This window comes from Elaeis guineensis, chromosome 14, assembly GCF_000442705.2.
Source record: "Elaeis guineensis isolate ETL-2024a chromosome 14, EG11, whole genome shotgun sequence".
Lineage (NCBI taxonomy): Eukaryota > Viridiplantae > Streptophyta > Magnoliopsida > Arecales > Arecaceae > Elaeis > Elaeis guineensis.
The window spans coordinates 18,643,542-18,667,287 of record NC_026006.2 but is presented as its reverse complement, the minus strand read 5'-3'; positions in this window follow the sequence as shown (position 1 = coordinate 18,667,287).

The following is a 23,746-nucleotide window of genomic DNA, read 5'->3' as shown; positions in this document are numbered from 1 at the left end:
ACGTTGCAGAGGCTCGGCTGTCGGAGAGGTTCGGAAAGATGTCGCCGAAGGTCGGACGTCGGTAAAATCCCCGGAGGGTCACTCTTGACACAAACTTTGACTGGGGGGTATTTTATACCCAACACCAGTCCCCCTACTTCCAAGTTCGAGTTTCGAATGAAAGAAGTACAGAGAAATTTTTACAGCCGAAGTTGCCCCCTTGAATCCTGTGCACGACCACCCTCGGAAATCCGATCATTTAATGTGCGCGTGCTGGAGTCTTTTCAAATCGGGGCGATCCGAAGAGACCTTTCAAAATTTTTGCTGGAGCATTATCCCAGGTACGGTGCAGTAATGGCTTTGTCAGCTGTCAGCCGCTTTTAGCCGCCTGCTGTGGTGAGTGGGACACATGGTGAACATGGGTCGGCCTAGAGAGATCCACGATCATTATAGCACCGGATCCCAGGGTCTATTTAAACCTGCCTTTCTGCCTTCAGGAGTTTCATTCTACCTGAAAGTCCTGTTGGTGCCCGCCTTCTCTTCGAGAGCTCTGACCTTCCTTGGTGTCCGCTTTGGCCCTAGGTATTCTTCGAGTCATCCCTGTCCCTGCGCCTCTACATCCTTCGGAGCAACTTAGGTTAGTCCCAGAACTTTCGTTCCTTCTCTTGCCATCTAGGTGCCTCTTCTCCTCCATTTTCCTTCTGCTGCATTCTTCTTGTTAGGTCTCCCACGAACCTTTCGGCTCTTATTTCACCTGATCTCTTTGGGATTTTTAGGGTTCTTGCTTGAAATATCTTCTGGCATCTCCACCTCTAGCGGTTCCAGGAGCTCGTCTACCTCAATCCCCCAGAACCCTCATGTTGTAGACGAACCCACATCTAGGGCTGGGCCTCATCCGATTTTTACGTCGGGCGCCATTCCCTATTCTTTGACTCCGGATGAACTTTTACTGATAAAGGTTCAGTATGGAGTTCCTCCAGAGTACGATCTGGAGCTTCCCGATCCCGTCGACCGGGCCAGCACCCCCCACCTGGCCGTTTCTGTCTGTACCAGGAGGCCTTCCGCGCTGGGCTCCGGCTTCTGCGTCCGCCCTTCGTCGTCGCTCTTTTTCATTTTTTAGATATTTTTTTAGCTTCAGTCGCACCGAATTTCTTTAGATTTTTGATAGGATTTCTCTCCCTTTGCCACGTAGTCGAAGTTCAGTCATCTCTTTCTTTGTTTAGGTATTTTTACACCTTCAAGCGCCACCCCTCGGCAAAGGACTGGTGGTACTTCTCTCCTCAGTTTGGCAAGAAGGGGTTGCTGAAAGGTGCTCCCTCTTCTATCCATAACTGGAAGGAGAAGTACCTCTACGTCCAATGCCCGACCTTAAAGCTGGGATTGCCCCCTTGGGGCTCCCTGAGAGACTCTGTCCGTCGGGCTCCTAGCCTGGAGGAGGACGACCTTCAGGCCGCCCGGAAGCTTCTTAGTTATCCAACTCCTTTCCTTCCCAACCTTCTGAAGGAGCAGTTTCTGTTCAACATCGGCTTGAGTTCCCTGGATCCCGCGAGTATTCCATCTTTTCTTTCTTCTTCTTTTCTCCTTCTCTTCTTCCCTTTCTCCCTTTTTTTTTTTTGACTGCGCGTCACCTCTTCCTTTTTCACCCCATTGCTGATCTCTTTTTCTCTCTCTTCTTTTTCTCTCTTTTTTTTTTTCAGGAATGGACGCTGAAGCAGCACGGATGCTTGCCAGGGGCCTTAAGGTTCACAAAAGAAAAAGTGCTACGGCCTCCGGGTCGGCAAAGAAGGTCAGAACGGAGGAAACAAGCTTGACCATGCCTGCCCAGGTGGCTCTCACGGTCGATGTTCCTTCAGACGTCGAGCCTCCGGCTCCCCGGGCCTCTTCAAGGAGTTCTCCCGCTGAGGTTCCCGCTTCGGGGGCCCACTTCGAGGAGGTGCCAGGGGTTGAGAGGGGAAGGAGAAAGAAGACGGTGGCCCGCAGGGTGAGCGGCCGTCGAGCCACCATCGAAGAATCCCACGATTCTGAAGAAGAGCCGATGGAGAATCCCTTTAATGACAGGGACCTGATTAAACGACTGGTCAACGACTGTATCCTGCCCGAAGTCATCCAGAGGATCTTTCGTGCCGATCCCGAACAGTGGGTTTGGGACTCTCTAGGGTCCTTTCTCGAGGTAAACAGATTCACTTTCCTCCTTCTCCTTGCTCCTTCATTTAATTAACTTCTCAACTTTTAGTCTGACCTCCTGGCTGCCCTTGCAGGTCGGGCACCAGCTCCTTGCCAACATCGAGGCGACGAATCGAGCGAGGAGGGATGCCATCCAGGTGGAGGAGCATCATCGGGCTGAAGCCGCCCACCTCAAGGAAAAGGCTGCCGAGGTAGCCAACCTCCAAGAGGCCCTTGAGAAAGAAAAGCAGGCCTCAGAGGAGATGGTGAGGAAGGCGGAGGCCGAGGTCACAAATTTGTCGGAGCAGATTTCGATTCGGATCTCGGAGGCTAGGGCCCAAGCGGTGGAGGAGTTCAAGGCCTCTGCAGAGAAGAGAGACCTGAACGTCAAGTTCGGCCAAGATGCATTCATCAAAGGGTTCGAGCTTTGCCAAGAGAAGATGGTCAAGAAATTTTTTGAGCTCGACCTTAGCTTCTTGGACGAGGCATCTGAAGACAAAGCCGGGCCCTCTCCTATTACCACTACCACCGCAGCCCCCTTCCCAAGAACACCGAGCTCCCCAACTCCTACTTCGGAGGTCTGAGACCTCTGACTTTATATTTTTTTTACTGCGATTTTTTTTTTCTCTTTTATCTTTAAAAAACATTCAATCAATAAAATTAGGTTTCTCCTTATGGGGGGCTTCTCTACTCTTTTCTTTTTCCTTTCTGCAATGAGCCGCGCCTTGACGCTTTTGTTCCCCGATGGCAGCATCCTGCCGAAGTGCTTCCCTTGCCACAGGGAGTTCCGCTAAAGTCCATGATCCAACATCTGAGGAAGAAAGTTCATCATTTAACAAAAAAGTCGAAGGAGATGGAGGACGAACTTCGCAAGTTGAGGGAGAGCCACTCTGAGGCCACCTACTTTTGAAACCTCCACGTGAAGGGGATCATGGAGTACAGTCGGAGGAAAGCAAACTTTGAGAAGGAGCTCGGGAAACATAAGAAGCACACCAGCGATGGATCTTGGGCTCAAGCTACCAAGATCAGCTCTCTCAGAGCGGAGCTGTCGGCTGTGGAGGAGAAGATCAGCCAGTTGGAAGGAAGCTCATCCTGGCTTTCAACTCGGGCCAACTGCGACCAAGAATGGTTGAAGAAGTTCTCCGACCTTCAGCAACAGCTCCAGGAAGTCGAGACGAACTATAATGCGTACCGGGCCGGCTAGTGCAAGCAGGTGGACGACTACGGGGGAAGCTCAGGATGGCGACCGATGAGGTTGCCCGCCTTCAAAGGCAATTATCTGAAGGAGCTCAGTTTGCTCCTGTTCGGGATCCCGACGAACTTCAATCCTTGAGAGGAATCATAGAAAAGCTATCTGTCGCCCTTGGGGAGAGGAAGGCTGAGCTGCAGCAGTTGAAGATCCAGCTGGTATACGAGCAGTAGGCAGTCAAGGATGCGGAGGCAGAATCTGAGGTCCTGAGAAAGAGGCTCCGAGAGGCGGAGAATGAAAGCCAATGGTTTCATCGGAGGTATATGGAGATGCTAATGAGGGAGAAAGAATTAGAAGAAGAAGTCGAGAGCTTAAGGCACTCCCTGATGAGGGTCGAAGCCGAAAGTTCGAAGTCAGAAGAAGCCGGGCCCCCTTATGGCTCTTTTTGACTTTCGTCCTGCTATGTGTCTTCTTTTGTCGTTTGTTTGTTTTTTCTTTTTTTTTTTTGGCCTCCTGGGCTCTGTAACGCATACTTTGCTAACGAAATGAAAAGAAGATCTTTGTTACCTTGCCCGCGCATCGTGTTGAATTGTCGTCCGCCGGACTTCTTTCATTTTCTGTCCCGTTCGATGCCGACGTTGTCTGGAGGTTCCTGGTCATCACCATGTCGGCTTGCTTTTCTTGTCATCTTTCTTCTTCAACCTCAAGGGCTCTGTAATGCATACTTAGTTAATGACATGAGAAGGAAATTTTTCGTTACCTCTTTTACTCACGTGTTGAATTGTCATTTGTGAAGCTTCTTTCGACTTTTACCTTGCTTGATATCGATGCTGTTCGAAGGTACCCGATCATCGTCGCATTGACCCATCCTTTTGTTTATGGCCGCAGATTTGTTCGGGACCATTCGAGTTTTACGCCTCCTTTCAGAGTTCGAGCTCGGAGGTTTGAGCTTCTCGTCGCCCTGAGGAAGCCGTCTTATCCTTGGCCTGTGTTGAGAGCTCTCTTGGAGATCGAGAATTTTGATAAGAACCCCAATCCTCACTGAGACAAGGCTCCCTATATCTTTGATGTAATTTGTTTTTCATTTGTCGCTAATGCAGTTCATCGCTTTCCTTTTTAACCCCCCTCTCCTTTTTCTTTTTTTTTCTCAAGTCAGGGTTTTCCCTCTACTTTTAGTGGGGTCGCGGGAGCGTGGAGGGGCCACTGAGAAGATTTTCTTTCTCTTATCTTGTCTTGAATGATCAAACCTTAATTGGTGTCAGGATGAGGTCCTTCCCCTATTTCTGATGTAATCGATTTCAGCTCAGGTTAGGACGTGGTTCTTCCCCTGTTCCTAACAGGGCTGTGGGGGCTCATATGGGCATTGCAGGGCCTCTCCTCCCATCCAGTCTAAGAGTAACCGAACCTTCGACTTTGCTCATTTTAGGGTGAGGTTCTCCTCCTATCCCTAACAGAGCTGTGGGGGTGTATATGGGCACTGTAGGGCCTCTCCCCCCATCCGGTCTAAAAATAATCGGGCCTTCGACCTTGCTCATGTTAGGGCGAGGTTCTCCTCCTGTCCCTAACATGGCTGTGGGGGCACATAAGGATGTTGTAGGGCCTCTCCCTCCATCCGATCTAAAAATAATCAGGCCTTCGACCTTGCTCATGTTAGGGCGAGGTTCTCCTCCTGTCCCTAACATGGCTGTGGGGGCACATAAGGGCGTTGTAGGGCCTCTCCCCCCATCCGATCTAAAAATAACCAGACCTTCGACCTTGCTCATGTTAGGATGAGGTTCTCCTCCTGTCCCTAACATGGCTGAGGGGACACATAAGGGCGTTGTAGGGCCTCTCCTCCCATCCGGTCTAAAAATAACCGGGCCTTCGACCTTGCTCATGTTAGGGCGAGGTTCTCTTCCTATCCCTAATATGGCTGTGGGGGCACATAAGGGCGTTGTAGGGCCTCTCCCCCCATCCGATCTTAAAATAACCGGACTTTCGATTTTGCCCATATTAGGTGTCGTTTTCATTGTCTGAAGAGGTTATCCCCTGTCATTACAAGTCCATGCCAAAAGGATAGCCCTGCAGGTAGCCTATGTGCCTAGGATAATCAATGAGATAAATTTGAAAGGTTGAAATACAATGTGGATAAAGCAATCTCGGTTGACAGTTAATTTGAAACCATTTTAAAGCATCCAGGGTCAAAAGGATAAATTATACGATAACCATGAGTATGGATTTTGGAATATTCTTTTGTGATAATTCGACCTACCTGGATGTCAGGAATCATTGCTAGATGGTATCTCAATTAGTACAGAAATTGATTCCTATGCTACCGACTTAGTATTTGAACCTATGGAGCCACGCACATAAGTCAAAAAAAGTAGGAAAGAATTGACCTATGTTTATATGTCCAATCTGAAAGTACTTGATTTGATTGAACATATAAGCTAATTTGATTGAGAATTGAGTTATGGGTCAAACGAGATTGAAGAGTTGACTATGTCTAGCTAGCACTACACATAAGGTTCAGATTTAATCCCGGGGATGAACAATTTCTATCTATGATCCATAGAATATATAAAAGATTAGATTTAAATATTAATTAATTCATATTAGACCTAAATTAATTAGACTTAAATAGGTTCAAAATTTAAGTTAGATTTGGTACAAAAGTCCTAAAGAGTTTAGGATTAACAGCCTTTCGAAATTATTTCAAACTGGCTTCGAATCAGATTTGAATCAGACCTATTTTGGATGAGATATGAGTATTCCTACTTGTACTAAAAATATTCACTCATGAAGTATGACCAAAAATTAGTTTGGTGATTATTTGGGACATCCCAAGTGGGTGTGGGAGTGGGTGTAAAATAGATATCATAAGTGATGGCAATTATATCTAATATAGGAGTCCTTTTATAAGTATTGGACCAATTCAAATCAGATTTGAATAAAGAGTCCTCTTATTAAATCATGAGAATCATCTATAAATAGAGAGAGTCTTTACCTATGAATAAAAGAAGAGAATAGAATGGTGTTGGGTATAAAATATCCCCCAGTCAAAGTTTGTGACAGGAGTGGCCCTCCGGGGATTCTACCGACTTCCGACCTCCGACGACATCTTTCCGAACCTCTCTGGCGGTCGAGCCTCCGCAACACTCCTGAGTTTTGCCAATGGATAAGTACCCACCAGCGTCGATCGGATTTTTCACGACAGACGGACTCCACCTAAGTTTCCACGATGATCGACCACCTTCTAGACTTCATCCGGACTCCTACGGGAGCCGGACTTCATCCCTGACTCTGGCTGTAGGAAGACTTCGTATGGACTCCTACGGGAGCCAGACATCGTCCCCGACTCCGGCTGCAGGAAGACTTCATCCGGACTCCTCCGGGAGCCGGACTTCATCCCCGACTCCGGCTGTAGGAAGACTTCGTTCGGACTCCTACGGGAGCCGGACTTCGTCCCCGACTTCAATTGCAGGTAGACTTCGTCCAGACTCCTACAGGAGCCAAACTTCGCCCCCAACTTCAATTGCAGGTAGACTTCGCCCGGACTCCTATGGGAGCCGGACTTCGTCCCCGACTCCAGCTGTAGGAAGACTTCGCCCGGACTCCTATGGGAGCCAGACTTCGCCCCCGACTTCAATTGTAGGTAGACTTCGTCCGGACTCCTATGGGAGTCGGACTTCACCCCCGACTTCAATTGTAGGTAGACTTCGTCCGGACTCCTACGGGAGCCGGACTTCATCCCCGACTTCGGCTGTAGGAAGACTTCATCTGGACTCCTACGGGAGTCGGACTTCGTCCCCGACTTCAATTGCAGGTAGACTTCATCCGGACTCCTACGGGAGTCGGACTTCGTCCCCAACTTCAATTGCAGGTAGACTTCGCCCGGACTCCTATGAAAGCCGGGCTTCGTCCCTGACTCCGACTGTAGGAAGACTTCGTCCGGACTCCTACGGGAGCCGGACTTCGCCCCCGACTCCGGCTGTAGGAAGACTTCACCCGGACTCCTATGGGAGCCGGACTTCGCCCCCGACTTCAATTACAGGTAGACTTCGCCCGGACTCCTACGGGAGCCGGACTTCACCCCCGACATCAATTGTAGGTAGACTTCATCCGGACTCCTACGGGAGCCGGACTCCGCCCACGAATTCAATTGCAGTTAAACTTCGTCCGGACTCCTACGGGAGCCGGACTTCGCCCCTGACTTCAATTGCAGGTAGACTTCGCCCGGACTCCTACGGGAGCCAAACTTCGTCCCCGACTCCGGCTGCAGGAAGACTTCGTCCGGACTCCTACGAGAGCTGGACTTCGCCCCCAACTTCAATTGCAGGTAGACTTCACACGGACTCCCACGAGAGCCGGGCTTTGTTCCCAACTCCGACTGTAGGAAGACTTCGTCCGGACTCCTACGGGAGTCGGACTTCGTCCCCGACTTCAATTGCAGGTAGACTTCATCCAGACTCCTACGGGAGCCGGACTTCGTCCCCAACTTCAATTGCAGGTAGACTTCACCCGGACTCCTACGGGAGCCGGACTTCATCCCCGACTCCGGCTGTAGGAAGACTTCGCCCGGACTCCTACGGGAGCCGGACTTCACCACCGACTTCAATTGCTGGTAGACTTCGCCCGGACTCCTACGGGAGCCGGACTTCGCCCCCGACTTCAATTGCAGGAAGACTTCGTCCGGACTCCAACGGGAGCCAGACTCCGCCCACGACTTCAATTGCAGTTAGACTTCATCTGGACTCCTACGGGAGCCGGACTTCGCCCCCGACTTCAATTGCAGGTAGACTTCGCCCGGACTCCTATGGGAGCCAGACTTCGTCCCTGACTCTGGCTGCAAGAAGACTTCGCCCGGACTCCTACGGGAGCCGAACTTCGCCCCTGATTTCAATTGCAGGTAGACTTCGCCCAGACTCCTACGGGAGCCAGACTTCGCCCCCGACTTCAATTGCCGATAGACTTCGTCCGGACTCCTATGGGAGCCAGACTCCGCCCCCGACTTCAATTGCAGTTAGACTTCGTCCGGACTCCTACGGGAGCCGGACTTCGCCACCGACTTCAATTGCAGGTAGACTTCGTCCGGACTCCTAAGGGAGCCAGACTTTACCCCCGACTCTGGCTGCAGGAAGACTTCGTCCGAACTCCTACGGGAGCCGGACTTCATCCCCGACTCTGACTGTAGGAAGACTTCGTCCGGACTCCTACGGGAGCCGAACTTCATCCCCGACATCGACTGCAGGAAGACTTCATCCGGACTCCTACGGGAGTCGGACTCCGAGCTCCTACTGCAAGCGACTCACTCCGAGTTTCCGCTGCAAACGATCTACTTCAAATTTCTACCACGAGCAGTCCATGCCGGATTCCCACCGTAAGCCTTCACCCGAGCTTCCATTATAGATGAATTCCTTTCAGATTTCTATTACAGACAGGCCTTGGCTGAGACTCCTCGATAAATGATCCCCATTCGGGCTTCTACGGAGACTGGATCCCAACCGAACTTCGGCCGATAGGCCTGGACCCCCTGGCAGGCCGTAGTAACAGCCATGACTCTGCTCCAATTCCTGCAACAGATTCTGTGCGGCTCCATCACTCCCTGGCAGGCCGCAGGAATGGCCACGACTCTGCTCCACTTCCTGCGATAGATTTCATGCAGCTCCATCACTCCCTGGCAGACCACAATAGTGGCCACGATTCTGCTCCACTTTCTGCGACGGATTCCGTGCGGCTCCATCACTCCCTGGCAGACCACAATAATGGCTATGATTCTGCTCCACTTCCTGCGATGGATACCGTGCGGTTCCTCTACCCTATAGCAAGTCGCGACAACGGATGTCGCTCCACTCCCTGCAACAGACTCCACGTGGCATGTCCCGGTGATGGCCACGATTCCACTCCACTACTCTTCACAACAAACTCCTCCTGACCCCGAGCAGTCCACTGCTAGATGGTTACAAACATCGCTATCAGTCTGTTGCCCCCTCCGCCTATAAAAGGGGGACCCCAGATACGTTATTCTCTAAGCTCTACTTTCTATCCCAAAACTCTGCTAAAATTTTTATTCAAGCATTCCATTCTCGTTGAGGCAGAGAACTGACTTGAGCATCGGAGGGTCTTGCCGGAGCAACCCCAACTCCAGTTTAGACTTCTTTTGCAGGTCCCGACGGCGACTGTGACTCCCTCGACTCCAGCTTCTCCGACGCAGGTGGATTTTTGCACCAACAGGATTGGCGCTAGAGGAAGGACGTGTGTCTTCACAGTACCCTTGTTCTTAAAAGAGCACTCAACGGGATCGCCTCCAGTCATCTTTTCCGACGTCCTCTTCTCCCTCCCCCACTAGGTCTCACCCGATGCCTCCCCGTAAAGCATCCACACGGTGATCCACGGCCTCTGCGGCCAGATCTCAGGCTCCGGCCTCACCTCCAATTTTTCAGCCTCCTCCCCCTCCTCTAGCAACAATAGTTGGCACGGAGCAATTCGACCTACTGGTGCAGTAGGTTAGAGGCCTCACTGAAGCTGTGCAGGCCATACAACAGCAGCAGCAGCGCAGGCATCAGTGCGACTGGAGAGAGCGTCACCAAAACTCCAAAATTCGATGGTAGGACGGGCCACTTGGGCCAGCCGCCCCGTCTTTCTCGGAAAGATGAATCCGAGGGTGGAGAGCCCTCAGTCAGATCACGATTCCACCCCTGGAAGATCTGTACCTCCATTCTGTCAGAAGACCCTCGAGACCCGTAATCGAGAGGATTTCCTGGATCGGAGGCTCCAGGAGATGAACCGACGGATTGAAGAACTCCGCCACGCTCCCCCCGCTTATGGTGAGGACATTTGTACTGATCCTCCCTTTTCTCAAATGATCATGCAGGAACTGATCCTGCCAAACTTCAAGCTCCCTCAATTTGAAAGCTACGACGGGACTTCGGACCTAGTTGACCACCTGGAGGCCTTCCGGACGATGATGCTGCTTCATGGCACACCCGACGCCATTCTATGCCGAGCCTTCCCATCCACCTTGAAGGGAGCGACGAGAAACTGGTACTCGACGCTGAAGTCGGGTACCATCTTTTCCTTTGATCAGATGAGCCACCAGTTTGTGGCTCATTTTGTTAGCAGCCGACATCCCCGAAAGGGTTCGGAGTCCCTCATCAACATCAAGCAGAGGGAGGGGGAGTCCATTCGGGCCTACATCAACCGTTTCAATGTCGCCGCGTTGGAGGTCCAGAACTTGGACCAATCGGTAGCGATGGCCGCCCTGAAAGGCGGCCTTCAGAAGAACGACCTTTTATTCTCCCTGGAAAAGAAGTACCCCAGAGATTTTGCTGACCTGTTGGCTCGGGTCGAAGGGTACGCTCGAGCAGAAGAAGCCTTCAAAATGAAGGATGAGGAGACCGTGAGAGAGCGGCAGGCGGGAGACTCGAGCAAGCCCGCAGTCGAAAAAGGGCCAAGAGAAGCACGGCCACATTCTCGAACTCCTCTTAGGCAAAAGCACGTCCGGACTCCTCCCCGAGCATGCAGGCAGGGAAGCCCGGAGCATCGGGCTCGGCGGGGCTCTCCCCCAGGAAGATTCCACAGCTATGCCCCCCTCAACGCATCGAAAACCCAAGTGCTGATGGAGGTCAGAGAGCAGCTCCCAAGGCCAGAGAGGATGCGCACACACCTCGAGAAGTACAATCCTAACAAGTTCTACCTCTACCATCGTGACCACGGCCACGATATGGAGGAATGCATCCAGCTCCGAGATGAGATCGAGGAGCTCATCCGATGAGGTCGACTCAATAGGTTCATTCGGTACCTGCCTGAGGGTAGAGAAGATCGGCCAAGGACCCTGCCGCAGCCTGAGCCGCCAAGGAGAGAAGAGCAGCCCGGAGATCGGCCTCCAATTGGGATCATCAACTCCATCTCTGGAGGACCTTGACAGGAAGCAGACCTTCCACAGCCCTAGGGTTTGAAAACTTGTAAATGTATTGCGAACGATCCCGCTTTAAATCAAGATTTCTTTCAGACTTGCACATCTTTCCCTTTTTGGCATAGACTTGTAACGATAGGGGACGACCCCATCGGACAACAAAAATAAACCCCAATGCGGGCAAGGTTGAAGGCCCGGTTATTTGTAGACAGGATGGGGGAGAGGCCATACAGCGTCCATATGCACCCCCACAGCCATGTTAGGAACAGGAGGAGAACCTCGCCCTAACATGAGCAAGGTCGAAGGCCCGATTATTTGTAGATCGGATGGGGAGAGAGGCCATACAGCACCTATATGCACCCCCACAGCCATGTTAGGGACAGGAGGAGAACCTCGCCCTAACATGAGCAAGGTCGAAGGCCCGATTATTTGTAGACCGGATGGGAGGAGAGGCCATACAGCGCACATATGCACCCCCACAGCCATGTTAGGGACAGGAGGAGAACCTTGCCCTAACATGAGCAAGGTCGAAGGCCCGATTATTTGTAGACCGGATGGGAGGAGAGGCCATACAGTGCCCATATGCACCCCCACAGCCATGTTAGGGACAGGAGGAGACCTCGCCTTAACATGAGCAAGGTCGAAGGCCCAATTATTTGTAGACCGGATGGGGGGAGAGGCCATATAGCACCCATATGCACCCCCACAGCCATGTTAGGGACAGGAGGAGAACCTCATCCTAACATAAGCAAGGTTGAAGGTCCGGTTGTTTGTAGACCGGATGGGTGGGAGAGGCCATACAGCACCCATATGTGCCCCCACAGCCCCGTTAGGAACAGAAGGAGAACCTCATCCTAACTTGAGCTAAAACCGATCACATAAGAAATAGGGGAAGAACCTCGTCTCGACACCAATTAAGGTCCGGCCATTCGAGACCTGGCAAGAAAGAAGAAAACCTTCTCGGCGACCCTTCTACGCTACCGCGACTCTGTAAAAAGCTGGGGAGAACCTTTGCCTAAAAAAAAAAAAAAAAAAAGAGAGAGAAGGAGAAAAATGTGAAGGAACAGCGGCGGGCTACCCCAACGAAAAATGAAGGCCGAACTACACTAAAAGCACAAAAGACCTCGTCTCTGTGAAGAGGGAGGAAGAGAAAGTAAGATCTACAGTCACGAACAAAAGGCAAATCGACACGACGATGGCTAGGAACCTCCAAGCGGCGTCGATGCCGAACCAATCAAAAGCACAAGAAACTCGGTAATAACGACCTAATACAAAGATGAATATGAAACCTTCGAACAACATCAACATCGCACGGGACAAAAATGAAAGAAGTTCGGCACACGACAATTCAACACATGAGTAAAAGAGGTAACGAAAATTTTTTTTTTCATGTCATTAATTAAGTATACATTACAGAGCCCTTGAGACTGAAGAAGAAAGATGATAAGAAAAGCAAGTCGATGCGGCGACGATCAAGAATCTCCAGACGACATCGGCATCAAAAAGAAAAAGAAAAGCAACAACGCCAACAAACAAACAAGCGGCAAAAGAAGACACATAGAAGGATGAAAGACAAAAAGAGCCCTAAGGGGGTCCGGCTTCTCCCGACTTCAAACTTTTGGCTTCGACCCTCATCAGGGAGTGCCTTAAGCTTTCGACTTCTTCTTCCAATTTCTTCTCTCTCATTAGCATCTCCATATATCTCCGATGAAGTCGCTGGCTTTCGTTCTCCACCTCTCGATGCCTCTTTTTCAGGACCTCAGATTCTGCCTCTGCATCCTTGACTGCCCGCTGCTCATACACCAGCTGGATCTTCAATTGCTATAGTTCGGCCTTCCCCTCCCCAAGGGCGACAGATAGTTCTTCTACGATCCTTCTCAGGGATTGGAGTTCGTCGGAATCCCGAACGGGAGCAAACTGAGCCCCTTCAGCTAGCTGCCTTTGAAGACGGGCAACCTCGTCGGTCGCCATCCTGAGCTTGCCCCTATATTTCCACCTGCCTGCACCAGTCGGCCCAGTACGCGTCATAGCTCGCCTCGGCATCCTGGAGCTGTTGCTGAAGGTCGGAGAACTTCTTCGCCCATTCTCGGTCGCAGTCAGCCCGAGTCAGAAGTCGGGACGAGCTTCCTTCCAACTGGCTAATCCTCTCCTGTGCAGCTAACAACTCCACTCTGAGAGAACTGTCTTGGCAGCTTGAGCCCAAGATCGGTCGCTGGCGCGCTTCTTGTGTTCCTCGAGCTCCTTCTCGTAGTTCGCTTTCCTTCGGCTATACTCTATGATCCCCTTCACATGGAGGTTCCAAAAGCGAGTGGCCTCCGCGGTGGCTTCAGAGTGGCTCTCCCTCAACCTGCGAAGCTCGCCATCCATCTCCTTCGACTTTTTTGTTAAATGATGAACTTTCTTCTTCAGATGTTGGATCATGGACTTCAGCGAAATCCCCTGTGGCAGGGGAAGCGCTTCGGCAGGACACTGCCATCGGGAGACAAAAGCATCAAGGCGCATCTCATTGCATAAAGCAAAACAAAAAAAAAGGGGGGGAGCAGAGTGGAGAAGCCCTCCAAAAGGAGAAACCCAATTTTATTGATTGAATATTTCTTAAAGACAAGAAGAAAAAAAAATTGTAATAAAAGAAAAATACAAAGTCAGAGGTCTCAGACCTCTGAAATAGGAGTTGGGGAGCTCGGTGTCCCCGGAAGGGGGGCTACGATGGCAGTAGCAGTGGGAGAGGGATCGGCTTCATCTTCAGATACCTCGCCCAAGAAGCTAAGGTCGAGCTCGAAAAATTTCTTGACCACCTTCTCTTGACAGAGCTCAAATCCTTTGATGAATGCTTCTTAGCCGAACTTGACGTTCAGGTTCCTCATCTCCGCAGAGGCCTTGAACTCCTCCACCGCTAGAACCCTAGCCTTTGAGACCAAGACCGGGATCTGCTCCACCAAATTTGCGACCTCGGCCTCCGCCTTCCTCACCGTCTCCTCCGAGGTCTGCTTTTCTCTCTCCATGGCCTACTTTTCTTTCTCCAGGGCCTCTTGGAGGGTGACTACCTCGGTTGCCTTTTCTTTGAGGTGAGCAACTTCGGTCTGACGACTCTCCTCCGCCTGGATGGAATCCCTCCTCGCCCGGTTCGTCACCTCGATATTGGCAAGGAGCTGGTGCCCGATCTGCAGGGCGGCTAGGAGGTTAGAATGGAGGTCTAGAAGCTAATTAAATGAAGGTGCAAAGGAAAGGAGGGAAGTGAATCTGTTTACCTTGAGAAAGGATCCTAGGGAGTCCCAAACCCGCTGTTCGGGATCAGTGCGATCAATCCTCTGGATGACTTCGGGCAGGATGCAGCCGTTGATCAGTTGCTTTATCAGATCCCTGTCATTAAAGGGATTCTCCCCTGGCTCTCCTTCGGAACCAAGGGACTCTTCGATGGCGGCTCGATGGCTACTCATCTTGTGGGCCACCGACTTCCTTCTCCTCCCCCTCTCAACCTCTGGCACCTCCTCGAAGCAAACCCCCGAAGCGGGAACCTCAGCGGGGGAACTCCTTGAAGAGGCCCAAGGAGCTGGAGGTTCGGCGTCTGAAGGAACGTCGACCGCGAGGGCCGCCTGGGCAGGCGTGGCCGAGCTCGTCTCCTCCATTCTGGCTTTCTTTGCCGATTCGGAGGTTGCGATGCCTTTTCTTTTGTGGGCCTTGAGACCCCTGGTGAGCATCCATGCTGCTTCGACGTCCATTCCTAAAAAAAAAAAAAAAAAAAGAGAGAGATCAGTGATGGAGTGAAAAAGGAAGAAGTGACATGCAAAAAAAAAAAAGAAAAGAAAAAAGAAGAGCAGGAGAAAAGAAGAGGAAAGAAAAGATGGGATACTCGCGGGATCCAGGGGACTCAAGCCGATGTTGAACAAAAACTGCTTCTTCAGAAGGTTGGGAAGGGAAGGAGCCGAATAACCAAGAAGCCTCTGGGCGGCCTGAAGGTCGTCCTCCCCCAGGCTAGGAGCCCGACAGACAGAGTCCCTCAGGGAGCCCCAAGGGGGCAATCCCAGCCTCAAGGTTGGGTAGTGGACAAAAAGGTACTTCCCCTTCCAGTTATGGATTGAAGAGGGAGCACCTTTCAGCAACCCCTTCTTGCCAAACTGGGGGGAGAAATACCACCAGTCCTTTGCCGAGGGGTGATGCTTGAAGGTGTAAAAATCCCTAAACAAAGAAAGAGATGGCTGAACTTCGACTACATGGCAAACGGAGAGGAACCCTATCAGAAACCTAAAGAAATTCAACGCAACTGAAGCTAAGGAAATGTCTAAAAAATAGAAAAGGATGACGATGAAGGACGGAAGCGAAAGTCGGAGCCCAGCACGGAAGGCCTCCTGATACAGACAGAAACGGCCAGGTGGGGGGGTGCTAGCCCGGTCGGCGGGATCAGGAAGCTCCAGATCATACTCCGGAGGAACTCCATATTGAACCCTTATCAGTAAAAGTTCATCCAGAGTCAAAGAACAGGGAATGGCACCCGGTGCAAAAATCGGGCGAGGCTCAGCCCTAGATGTGGGTTCGTCTATAGTGTGGGGGTTCTGGGGGGCTGAGGCAGACGAACTCCTAGAACCACTAGAGGCAGAGGTGCCGAAAGATATTTCAAACAAAGGCCCTAAAAATCCTGGAGAAATCAGGCGGGATAAGAGGCGAAAGGTCTGCGGGGGGACCAAACCAGAGGAATGCGGCAGAAGAAAAATGGAGGAGAAAGGGCACCTAGATGGCAAGAAGAGAACTGAAAGTTTCGGGACTAACCTAGATCGCTCTGAAGGATGCAGAGGGGCGAGGACAGGGATGACTCGAAGAACGCTTAGGGCCAAGGTGGATGCCAAAGAGGGTCAGAACTCTCGGAGAGAAGGCAGACACCGACAGAACTCTCAGGCAGAATGAGACTCCTGAAGGCGGAAAGGTGGGTTTAAATAGACATTGGGATCCGACGCTATAATGATCGTGGATCTCCCCAGGCTGACCCACGCTCGCCACGTGTCCCACTCGCCACCGCAGGCGGCTAAAAGTGGCTGACAGCTGACAGAGCCATTACTGCATCATACTTGGGCCAACGCTCCAGTGGGAATTCTGAAAGGTACCTTTGGATCATCCTGATTTGAAAAGACTCCAGCACGTGCGCATTAAATGTCAGAATATCTGAGGGCGATCGTGCATAGGATTCAAGGGGATAACTTCGGCTGTGAAAATTTTTCTGTACTTCCTTCATTCGAAACTCGAACTCGAAAGTAAGGGGACTGGTGTTGGGTATAAAATACCCCCCAACCGAAGTTCGTGATAGGAGTGGCCCTCTGGGGATTCTACCGACTTCCGACCTCCGACGATATCTTTTCGAACCTCTCTGGCGGCCGAGCCTCCGCAACACTCTCGAGTTTTGCCGACGGATAAGCACCCACTAGCGTCGAACGGATTCTTCACGACGGATGGACTCCACTCAAGTTTTCACGATGATTGACCACCTTCTAGACTTCGCCGGACTCCTACGGGAGCCGGACTTCGTCCCCGACTCTGGCTGTAGGAAGACTTCGTCCGGACTTTTACGGGAGCTGGACTTCATCCCCGACTCTGGCTGCAGGAAGACATCGTTCGGACTCCTACGGGAGCCAGACTTCATCCCCGACTCCGGCTGTAGGAAGACTTCGTCCGGACCCCTACGGGAGCCGGACTTCATCCCCGACTTCAATTGCAGGTAGACTTCGTCCGGACTCCTACGGGAGCAGGACTTCGCCCCCAACTTCAATTGCAAGTAGACTTCGCCCAGACTCCTACGGGAGCCGGACTTCATCTCCGACTCCAGCTGCAGGAAGACTTCGCCCGGACTCCTACGGAAGCCGGACTTTGCCCCCGACTTCAATTACAGGTAGACTTCGTCCGGACTCCTACGGGAGCCGGACTTCGCCCCCGACTTCAATTGCAGGTAGACTTCGTCCGGACTCCTACGGGAGCCAGACTTCGCCCCTGACTCCGGCTGCAGGAAGACTTCGTCCAAACTCCTACGGAAGTCGGACTTCGTCCCCGACTCCGACTGTAGGAAGACTTCGTCCGGACTCCTACGGGAGCCGGACTTCATCCCCAACTTCAATTGCAGGTAGACTTCGTCCGGACTCCTACGGGAGCTAGACTTCGCCCCCAACTTCAATTGCAGGTAGACTTCGCCCGAACTCCTATGGGAGCCGGGCTTCGTCCCCGACTCTGGCTGCACGAAGACTTCGTCCGGACTCCTACGGGAGCCGGACTTCATCCCCGACTCCGGCTGCAGGAAGACTTCGCTCGAACTCCTACGGGAGCCGGACTTCGCCCCTGACTTCAATTGCAGGTAGACTTCGCCCGGACTCCTACGGGAGCCGGACTTCGCCTCCGACTTCAATTGTAGGTAGACTTCGTCCGGACTCTTACGGAAGCCGGACTCCACCCACGACTTCAATTGTAGTTAGACTTCGTCCGGACTCCTATGGGAGCCGGACTTCACCCCCGACTTCAATTGCAGGTAGACTTCGCCTGGACTCCTACGGGAGCCGGACTTCATCCCGACTCCGACTGCAGGAAGACTTCGTCCGGACTCCTACGGGAGCCGGACATCACCCCCAACTTCAATTGCAGGTAGACTTCATCCAGACTCCCACGGGAGCCGGTCTTCATCCCCGACTCCGGCTGTAGGAAGACTTCGTCCGGACTCCTACGGGAGCAGGACTTCGTCCCCGACTTCAATTGCAGGTAGACTTCGTCCAGACTCCTATGGGAGCCAGACTTCGCCCACAACTTCAATTGCAAGTAGACTTCGCCCGGACTCCTACGGGAGCCAGGCTTCATCCCCGACTCTGGCTGCAGGAATACTTCGTCCGGACTCCTACGGGAGCCGGACTTCGTCCCCAACTCCGACTGCAGGAAGACTTCACCCGGACTCCTACGGGAGCCGGACTTCACCCCCGACTTCAATTGCAGGAAGACTTCGTCCGGACTCCTACGGGAGCCGGACTCCGCCCACGACTTCAATTGCAGTTAGACTTCGTCCGGACTCCTACGGGAGCCGGACTTCGCCCCTGACTTCAATTGCAGGTAGACTTCGCCCGGACTCCTACGGGAGCCGGACTTCATCCCCGACTCCGGCTGCAGGAAGACTTCGCCCGGACTCCTACGGGAGCCGGACTTCGCCCTCGACTTCAATTGCAGGTAGACTTCGCCTGGACTCCTACGGGAGCCGGACTTCATCTCCGACTTCAATTGCAGGTAGACTTCATCCGGACTCCTACGGGAGCCGGACTCCACCCACGACTTCAATTGCAGTTAGACTTCGTCCGAACTCCTACGGGAGCCAAAATTCGCCCATGACTTCAATTGCAGGTAGACTTCATCCGGACTGCTACGGGAGCTGGACTTCGCCCCCGACTTCTATTGCAGGTAGACTTCATCCGGACTCCTATGGGAGCCGGACTTCGCCCCTGACTCCGACTGCAGGAAGACTTCGTTCGGACTCCTACGGGAGCCGGACTTCATCCACGACTCCGGCTGTAGGAAGACTTCGTCCAGACTCCTACGGGAGCCGGACTTCATCCCTGACTTCAATTGTAGGTAGACTTCATCCGGACTCCTACGGGAGCCAGACTTCGCCCCCAACTTCAATTGCAGGTAGACTTCGCCCGAACTCCTACGGGAGCCAGACTTCATCCTCGACTCCGGCTGCAGGAAGACTTCGTCCGGACTCCTATGGGAGTCGGACTTCGCCCCCGACTTCAATTGCAGGTAGACCTCGTCTGGACTCCTACGGGAGCCTGACTTCGCCTCCGACTTCAATTGCAGGTAGACTTCATCCAGACTCCTACGGGAGCCGGACTTCACCTCCGACTCCGGCTGCAGGAAGACTTCGTCCGAACTCCTATGGGAGCCAAACATCATCCCCGACTCCGGCTGTAGGAAGACTTCGTTCGGACTCCTACGGGAGCTGGACTTCATCCGCGACTTCAATTGCAGGTAGACTTCGTCCGGACTCCTACGGGAGCTGGACTTCGCCCCCAAATTCAATTGCAGGTAGACTTCGCCCGGACTCCTACGGGAGCCGGGCTTCGTCCCTGACTCCGGCTGTAGGAAGACTTCGTCTGGACTCCTACGGTAGCCGGACTTCATCCCCAACTCCGGCTGCAGGAAGACTTCGCCCGGACTCCTACGAGAGCCAGACTTTGCCCCCGACTTCATTTGCAGGTAGACTTCGCTCGGACTCCTACGGGAGCCAAACTTCGCCCTCGACTTCAATTGTAGGTAGACTTCGTCTAGACTCCTACGGGAGCCGGACTCCGCCCACAACTTCAATTGTAGTTAGACTTCGTCCGGACTCCTACGGGAGCCAGACTTCGCACCCGACTTCAATTGCAGGTAGACTTCACCCGGACTCCTATGGGAGCCGGACATCATCCCCGACTCTGGCTGCAGGAAGTCTACGTCTGGACTCCTACGGGAGCCAGACTTCGCCCCCAACTTCAATTGCAGGTAGACTTTGCCCGGACTCCCACGGGAATTGGGCTTCATCCCCGACTCCGGCTGTAGGAAGACTTCGTCCGGACTCCTATAAGAGCTGGACTTTGTCCCCGACTTCAATTGCAGGTAGACTTCGTTCGGACTCCTACGGGAGCCGGACTTCATCCCTAACTTCAATTGCAGGTAGACTTCGCCCGGATTCCTACGGGAGCCGGACTTCATCCCCGACTCTGGCTGCAGGAAGACTTCGTCCGGACTCCTACAGGAGCCGGACTTCACCCCCGACTTCAATTGCAGGTAGACTTCGCCCGGACTCCTACGGGAGCCGGACTTCGCCCCCAACTTCAATTGCAGGAAGACTTCGTCCGGACTCCTACGGGACCCAGACTCTGCCCACGACTTCAATTGCAGTTAGACTTCGTCCGGACTCCTACGGGAGCCGGACTTCATCCCCGACTTCAATTGCAGGTGGACTTCGCCCGGACTCCTACGGGAGTCGGACTTCATCCCCGACTCCGGCTGCAGGAAGACTTCACCCGGACTCCTACGAGAGCCGGACTTCACCTCCGACTTCAATTGCAGGTAGACTTCGTCCAGACTCCTACGGGAGCCGGACTCCACCCACGACTTCAATTGCAGTTAGACTTCGTCTAGACTCCTACGGGAGTCGGACTTCGCCCCCGACTTCAATTGCAGGTAGACTTCGTCCGGACTCCTGCGGGAGCCGGACTTCGCCCTCGACTTAAATTTCAGGTAGACTTCGTCCGGACTCCTACGGGAGCCGGACTTCGCCCCTGACTCCGACTGCAGGAAGACTTCATCCGGACTCCTACGGAAGCCGTACTTCATCCCCAACTTCGACTGCAGGAAGACTTCGTCCAGACTTTTATGGGAGTCGGACTCCGAGATCCTACTGCAAGCGACTCACTCCGAGTTTCTGCTGCAAACGATCTACTTCAAATTTCTACCACGAGAGGTCCGTGCCAGATTCCCACCGTAAGCCTTCACCCGAGCTTTCATTATGGACAAATTTCTTTCAAATTTCTGTTGCAGACAGGCCTTGGCTGAGACTCCTCGACAAATGATCCCCATCCGGGCTTCTACGGAGACCGGATCCCAATCGAACTTCGATCGACAGGCCTGGACCCCCTGGCAGGCCGCAGTAACAGCCACGACTCTGCTCCAATTCTTGCAATGGATTTCGTGCGGCTCCATCACTCTCTGACAGGCCACAGGAACGGCCACGACTCTGCTCCACTTCATGTGACAGATTTCGTGCGGCTCCATCACTCCCTGACAAACCACAATAATGGCCACGATTCTGCTCCACTTTCTGTGATGGATTCTGCGTGACTCCATCACTCCCTGGCAGACCACAATAATGGTCGCGATTCTGCTCCACTTCCTGTGACGGATACCGCACGATTCCTCCACCCTCTGATAAGTCACGACAACGGATGTCGCTCCACTCCCCGCAACAGACTCCACGTGGCATGTCCCGGTGATGGCCACGATTCCATTCCACTACTCTTCACAACAAACTCCTCCTGACCCCGAGCAGTCCACTGCCAAACGGTTATAAACATCGCTATCAGTCTGTTGCCCCCTCCACCTATAAAATGGGGACCCCATATACGTTATTCTCTAAGCTCTACTTTCTATCCCAAAACTCTGCTAAAATTTTCGTTCAAGCACTCCATTTTTGTTGAGGCAGAGAACTGACTTGAGCATCGGAGGGTCTTGCCAAAGCAACCCCAACTCTGATTTAGACTTCTTTTGCAGGTCCCGATGGCGACCGCGACTCCCTCGACTCCAGCTTCTCCGACGCAGGCAGATTTTTGCACCAACAAATAGCACACAAATTAAATTGAGAGAAGAGAAAAAGAGAGAGACAGGAGTGTGAAGAGAGAGGTCCTTCATCTTCTACATCTCTCCCTTTGTTGTCGCCTCCTCTCTTTGGGTTGGGAACCTTCTTAAGCATCTTACCTATTGGTGTGAGATGTCACATCATTATATCTCATCTCTCGATTGATTTTGTATGTGAAGCCAATTGGATTGGAGTTGATCCTGCTTTCCTATAGCGTCTGACGTGCATTCGAAGTAGAGGGTCTGCTTATCCAGGCCTCCACGAAGGTGTATATCAGATAATTTGAGATTTGATCCCTGGTTCTATTATTATTCAGATAAAAATTTGATCCATAAATAAGTAGAATATTAGAAAAAATTTTTAGATTCAACCTGGGCATTCTGGAGGGAAACTGTTTCCTTCTTTTCAATTGGTATCAGAGCTGGCTTAAAATATATACATGTAAAATAAAATTTTTTATGATAATTTATATGAGATATAATTATGATTTTTATATAATATTAAATCTCATTTAAATTTATTTATATAAAATTTTTGATCTAATTTTGATTGGATTAGAGGTGCCTAATCAATAGTTGATTGAGGTTGTTATAAATCTGTTATAACAGAATTTTACTGTTACTAAATTTTTGATAAAAAATAATATAAATTAAAAATTTATTTTAATAAAATTTTAATTTTATTTTTTTTTTATGAAGTGAAAATTATCTCAGATTTAAATTAGATCTATTTTGATGGATATTTAGATTTGAATCTTATCATAATTCAGTACTGCATTAAAATAGATTTTACCAGAAATTAATTTTTTATGCATTCATATTTGTATTTAATTATTTTTTCTATCTGATATCAAATCTAAAATTAATATTTTATAATCAGTATAAGATAAGTTTTAGATTTGATATGATGTATATGATACATCAAATCTAATTGGATTAGATGAAGAACATAATTGATGAGATCAAGGATATGTTCAAGATATAAAATAGTTTTATCAATAATTATATGTTGATATAATTATATATAAAATTAAATTTTAAATCTTAGTAGTCTAGTACTCAGATTGATGAGATCACCAGACCATTCAGTCATAAGAGATTGAAGAGATTAATCTCTCTTTTGCCTATTCGATAGATTCTCTTATGACGTGTAGGAGTGTCGTTGTGATCCAATTTCATGAAAAAAAAAATGAATAAATTTTTATGTATTATTTTGATCATAAATATATTTAGATTAGATCTAAAATAATTTATGATTCATTATAATAGGATAAAATTTAAATATAAAATTATTTTAGATCTAAATTATATGTTAAATATGATGTAATTGGTATTGATCTAAAAGTTATCATGATACATGAGATGTATGAATGAAGTTTAGATCATATCTATGTATGTTTAATTGCTAAATATATTATAAAAATTTATTTTCATGTGTTGAAACATATGGTATGCTTCACTTGAAACCCTTGTTGAATAGTTCTACAAACTGAAACATGTTTCATACACTTAATTTTGAATTAAGTTTGAATGATCTAAAATTGAGAATTGAAGATCATTAAGACACCACATAATATGATGAGCAAAGGGTTAGTATGAATCAGATCTTTTTAATGGGTTAGACCTAGGATTAGGAACACATATGGACCAAGTAGAGAAATTAATTAAATCTAATTAAGTGTTAAATTAAATTAGGTCAGTATTTCTTTAAATCAATCTCAATAGTTAAAGTCTGATCAAGTCTATGTCTTTGATCCTAATAAATCGACCATGATCATAGCTCCGTGGTTGAGCTCGAATCTTCTAGTGTGCCAAATCGAAACTAATTAACCAGTTGGTGTCTAAGGTAAGTTTGGCAGATTCGATCAAGTAATTTTTAATTGGAAGCTATTCACCTAGATGCGTCTACAGTGAGTTAAGAGTAGATCTCTTCCACTGATCTCACTTATCTGGCCAACATAGTAAATTATGTTTTGATTAGGTCACTAGTCGATTTGTGCAGACCTATGCCATCAAGGTGAATCAGTGTGACTGATTTAGGTGTCTTTAGACTAGCTTGTGTTTAATCTTTTACATGACTTGGTGAAGTCAGTGAAAGAATTTACAGCTTGCAGGTCAACTTCTCTTATTCTCAAGTCAATGAAATCAAATTTTTTAAATTATTAAATCCA